This window comes from Pteronotus mesoamericanus, unplaced genomic scaffold (assembly GCF_021234165.1).
Source record: "Pteronotus mesoamericanus isolate MK-2021 breed Mesoamerican mustached bat unplaced genomic scaffold, CSHL_Meso_final contig_294, whole genome shotgun sequence".
Taxonomy (NCBI): domain Eukaryota; kingdom Metazoa; phylum Chordata; class Mammalia; order Chiroptera; family Mormoopidae; genus Pteronotus; species Pteronotus mesoamericanus.
In genome coordinates, this window is record NW_026555126.1 from 10,122 (window position 1) to 15,205 (window position 5,084).

At 56.7% G+C, this 5,084-nt stretch overlaps 1 pseudogene; it reads left to right on the forward strand.

Moving 5' to 3' along the window:
- The first annotated feature begins 374 nt into the window (after positions 1-374).
- Positions 375-4,519, forward strand: LOC129072074 (diphosphomevalonate decarboxylase-like; annotated as a pseudogene).
- The last annotated feature ends 565 nt before the right edge of the window (positions 4,520-5,084 follow it).

Consider the following 5,084-nt stretch of genomic DNA (forward strand, 5'->3'; position numbering starts at 1 on the left):
TCTTTTAGAAAAATACCCAGGAGTGCAATTGGTGGTTTATAAAATAGTTGCATGATAACTGTTTTTTGGGGGTGGGGGACTTAAATTGTTTTCCCGAGTGGCTGTACCAATTTACATCCCCAGCAGCAATGTATATTGTTTTTCAGCATTTGGTGTTGTCACTCGTTTTTGTTTTAAATGATACCTCATTGTCGGTTTAGTGTGCATTTTTCTCCAGGCCAATGATGCCGAACCTCTTTTCGTGGGCTTATTTCCCATGTTTTTCGTCCATGTTTCAAAGGGATTGTTTTGGCTTTTTTACCATTGAGTTTTTGAGAGTTCATTTTATGTGTTAGATATTAGTTGGTGCGTGCCGGAGCCGATAGGATGCCTTCATGGAGTGGCAGATAGGGAGTGGGGTGAAGGAGAGCATCGCCCAGCAGGTGGCCCCTGAATGACACTGGTCTGAACTCCATGTCCTCATCCTGTGGTGAGTGAGACAGTGGTGGAAGCAGGGGTCCCCTTGGGCCAAGGTGAGAGCAGGAGGGGATAAGGTTTCACCTGCCTCTCGAGCTTGTTGCGGGTGACGAAATGGTTCCCTGTGGAGCGTACAGGACCGACTCCCATGCAGTAAGGTGGCTGCAGATCTCTATGCTGCTATCTCCAAATTGTGTCATTTCTGCCACAGTCAGGAGGCCTCCATGGTCAGGAGCCCCCACCCCGTGGTCTGGACCAGCTGAGGGGAGCAACAGGACGGGGGAGCGGTGTTCAGGGCTGGGGCCTGGGTGTGAGATCCAGGCCACCTCTCTCTCGGTGCAGGTGAGCGCTGAGGAGAAGCTGACTGGCAGCACAGCGGGCATGCAGACCAGCGTGGAGACCAGGCCCCTGCTCAGGGTAAGGCCGGCTCTGGGGCGGGTGCCAGCTCCCCAGGGCACAACCTGCCTGTCAGAACATACACCAGGCTCCACCCACGTCCTCCAAAGCCGAGCTCATCTGCTCTGCTGGATGTGGGAAGGCCTGCGGAGGCTCTGTCCCCTGTGCTGTGAGTGGCGGCCCCCTCGTTGGGAATCACCTCTGCCTTGCCGTTCCGGGCTGAGGCGGTAGTGCCGGTGCGCATGGCAGAGATGATCCGCTGTGTCAAAGAAAGAAATTTCCAGGGCTTTGGCCAGCTGACCATGAAGGACAGCAACCAGTTCCATGCAACCTGCCTGGACACCTTCCCGCCCATCTCTCATCCCAACGACACTTCCAGGCGTATCATCCACCTGGTGCACGGCTTCAATGCCCACCATGGGCAGACCAAGGCAAGGTGGGGCTGGGGCAGTGCTGGAAACCCAGAGTGGGCCTCAGGCCACGAGTGTCAGTAAAAGCTCCACAGAACCTGCTTTATGCTCTTGCGTGGAAAGCACCCACAGTCTCCGCCTCACTCTTTCATTTTGGTTCCATGACTGTGTGATCGTAGAATGCACTTAAAAGCACTGTTGTAGGGACCCGTCTCCCCCTGACCTGGTCCTGAGTTGTCGGGCAGAGATGCCACTGCTCCACTCCAGGTTGGCCCCGTGGGCACGGTGGCAGGCCCTGGGTCTCGGGCAGGCCAGGAGGTCTGAGCCTGGCAGAGCCACTGTGCAGAAGTTGATGTTGACCACATGGGTAGTCCCCAACACTGTGATCTTTACCCTGGACAACATTGTGGCTGAGTTTGTGGCTGCCGTGAAGCACAGCTTCCCCCCTGAGTCAAACGGAGACAAGTGAGTTGGGGTCCCTGCCTTTGGGAAGCCATGGAGCGGGGAGCAGGGTCTCCTGCTGGGATCAGGGACGGCTGCACCTAAGGCTGAGGTGCAGAGGGGGAGTCTCGCAGGAAGTCCTGATCCCCGAGGGGCCCCCAGGCTGTGTGTCGCCAATGCGCCTTGCAGTGAACTCTTCCCCATTGCCTGTCCCAGCTCCATGTTCACAGAGACACAAACACACACCTACGGCTTCGTGGCTCCTGTGTGGACAGTGACTACAGCCCCACTATGGGGCCAGAACATTTGGATTTTTCCTATCAGTTCTTTTAATGGTCCCTTCTTAATGTGGGGCACCCTCTTATTGGGGGTGTTGGAATTGCTGGGGGTTGTTTTACATGTCTCCATAATTGGGGCAGTAGTGATGGCTAGTGGGTGGGAGGCCGGAATACTAACTTCCTTACCTAGCGGGACAGCCATGATTGCCTTGGAGGCCAGCGGTGTCCTCGTCAGAAGCTCTGCACTCACTGCCCTGTCACCACAGTGGGTGGTGTGCAGGGGAACACGGTGGCGGACGCGCACTTGAACTGAGGCCTTTTCTTCTCAGGTTGTTGAGATGAACCCCAGTCTCATCTCAGGGAGGTTTCCTACCCTCCCTTCACAGTGACCCCAGCTTGGCCCTTGGTCACTCCTGCTCAGTTCTTTGTGTGGATGGTAAAAATCACTTTGAAGTGCACAATTCAGCAGCCGTAAGTACCTTCGTTGTTGTGCAACCAGAACTTCCATCGGGTTCCAGCATGTTTCGTCACCCCAAAGGAAGCCCTGAGCCCTTTGGCGGTCACCGCCCTTCCATTCTGGTCTGCGTGCCTGCGCGCCTGCTGTCGGTGGACACTCAGCACACGCCTGCCGTCCTTTCCCCAGGTTTCTGAAGGGGCTTCCTGTGAGGCCGGCCCCGCTGTCGGACGAGCTTAGAGCTGCACTGGGCATGGGCCCCATCCCTGGCGGCGTCAAGTACATCATTGCCTCTCGGGTGAGTCCTGGCCGCGGCCCTCAGCCCAGAGTCAAATGCCCTGTCTGGTTTCAGTAGCTGTAACCCTGCCAACAGGCTGGAGGGCCCCAAGGATGGAAATAATCAAGGAGGCCTTGGGAAAACAGGCTCCTGAGGAGATATAACCTGTCCCCCCTGGCAGGGGCGTATCTCCTGCAACTCTGCTTTGCCCTGTGATGGTCGCTGTGTTGATGACGGGTAAGTTATCTCATGGAGAGATAACAACCTAAACCAGACTTCAGTATGGGAGGCGAACAAGAAACTGGGGGACACGGAGAAAGGGCAAAAAGGCCTACACCCCTCGGCTTGGTTGTACATGGCCGGAGTCCTCATTCTATCTGAAAAATGTCTCCTTGTCTGTTGGTGGCTCCCTCTCCCCTCCTGGCTCAGGCTTGAAACAATACCGGAGTCAGTCCTAAACCAGATCTGGCGGTTCCTAGGGAAATCAGGCCTAAAAGTAAATCCTTTAAAGTGCGCTTTGTTTTTCCCTCAGAAGCTCTAGCCAGTTCATGCTGGGAAGGAAATTTACATTATCCACAGACCCTGACCCTATGCCCTTAGGCACTCCTTTGTTCACTACACTCATGTTTAGTCGTCTCTCTTGCTTACTAGCCTCCTCTCGGACCCATGCAAATCGGTGTGTTCCTGCCATTTGTTTTCTTCAAAACATCACCCATTCTCTGTAAACATTAACATACTGATGTAATGAGACAACCTGTGCCTTCCTGTTACCTCGCCCCACTGATAACCTTTTCAATAAAAGCCTTTGAACAAAGAGACTCTGGGCCTTCCCTACTAGAGGGATGTGCCACGTCCCCTCTCCTGGCAAACAGAGAAGTGTTCACAATGACTTGTGTTTACCCCCTCCCATCCACGACACCCTCGGGACGGGCTCTATGGGATTCAGAGTCCCCGCTCCCATCTCAATTGGCCTCGGATGGTAACCCCCAGATCCTGGAGGACCGCGCTCCCAGCGGCGTGCTCTGTCCACCTACGGCAGTTGCTGCCTGGACCGGGGATGAGCGGCAACCCACGCAACGCTTCTCCCACGCGACAGATGGAGGCCCACATACATGGGGGCCACCATGGCCCAACAAAATTGGGGAAGTCTTCCAGCACCTGGGCCTTGTGGGCTTAGACGCCATGTGTCCACCAGATAAATGGGTTCCCTTCACCCCCACTCCATCTGGGGTGGGAAGCCAGGCTGTGAAGGATGGCAGCAAGAGTAGGAGGAGCGCCACTCTTTCAGTTTCAAGGCTTCTGCTCCGCTGGTTTGTTTCGCTCTCTCCAGAAGTGGACATTTCAGGACACACTAGTGACTTGTGGGGCCACATTCCCAGGGATGAGGGGGGAGGGCAGGGCTGGGAATGGAGACCCAGGGATCCTGGGGACCCTCAGGCCTCACCGACCAGAAGCAGGTCAGGATCCTTCGTCAGGGAGGCTGAGCCGGGGTTTCACTCAGATCGTCCAAGTCCCCGTGACATCCTGCGCCCAGGCCCCGGTCTCTGTCTCTCACACAAGTCTGGGCTTGGAGGCCAAGACCACATGGCTCAGCCTAAGGGGGTTGGGCACAGGGCCAGGGCATCACCACACGGCGGTCAGCTCCCCTGGGAGGACGGAGGTACACCTGTCCCTGTCACCCCAATAATCTAACACTGATTTCACTACCTGCCAGGTGAGGTGTGGGCTTCAAATCTGGGACCAACCTCACGCTCACCTCCTGGGCTCTGAGGGCTTACCAAAGCCAACAGCTTTGCCAACTCCTTAGCCAGAGCCCAGGCCACCACTTGGAGAAGGGCCCGCTTTGAAGGGAATGGGGAGCTGAGTGTGGCAGCGGCCAAGCCTGCTTGTTAGAACCCATGGGTAGCCACTGGGCCCCGGGCCAGGAAGGGTACTGTGGCTGAGTGGGGGCAGTGGGATGTCAACCTGGAGGCTCCCAGGAGGCCAGGGCAGGCCCCCCACCAAGGGCCTCAGGTCCCCCACCTGCCCAGTGCTGAGATGAGGGCTGGGACGACCTGTGGGACGTGGAGGATCCGTCGGATAGGGGTGAGCTGCTGGTGTGTCCCCTATAGAGGATCTCTGACCCTGAGCTCTGGGGCCACTCCCACTGCCCAAAGCAGGAGCTCTTGCCCCCGAGATGAGAGGGCGTCAGCGTCCTGCTCTGGAGCTGGAGGACCGATCACTGTCCAGGGAGCAACCTCCGCAGCCTCAGGATCCCTCAGAACGTGCCTCGAGCATGACGGTCATCCGAGCTCCTCTGCCAGAGCTCAGGCCACTGGGTATGGGTGGCATGTTTCCTCATGAGCAGACCAGCAGTGCGTCTCCAGAGGGAG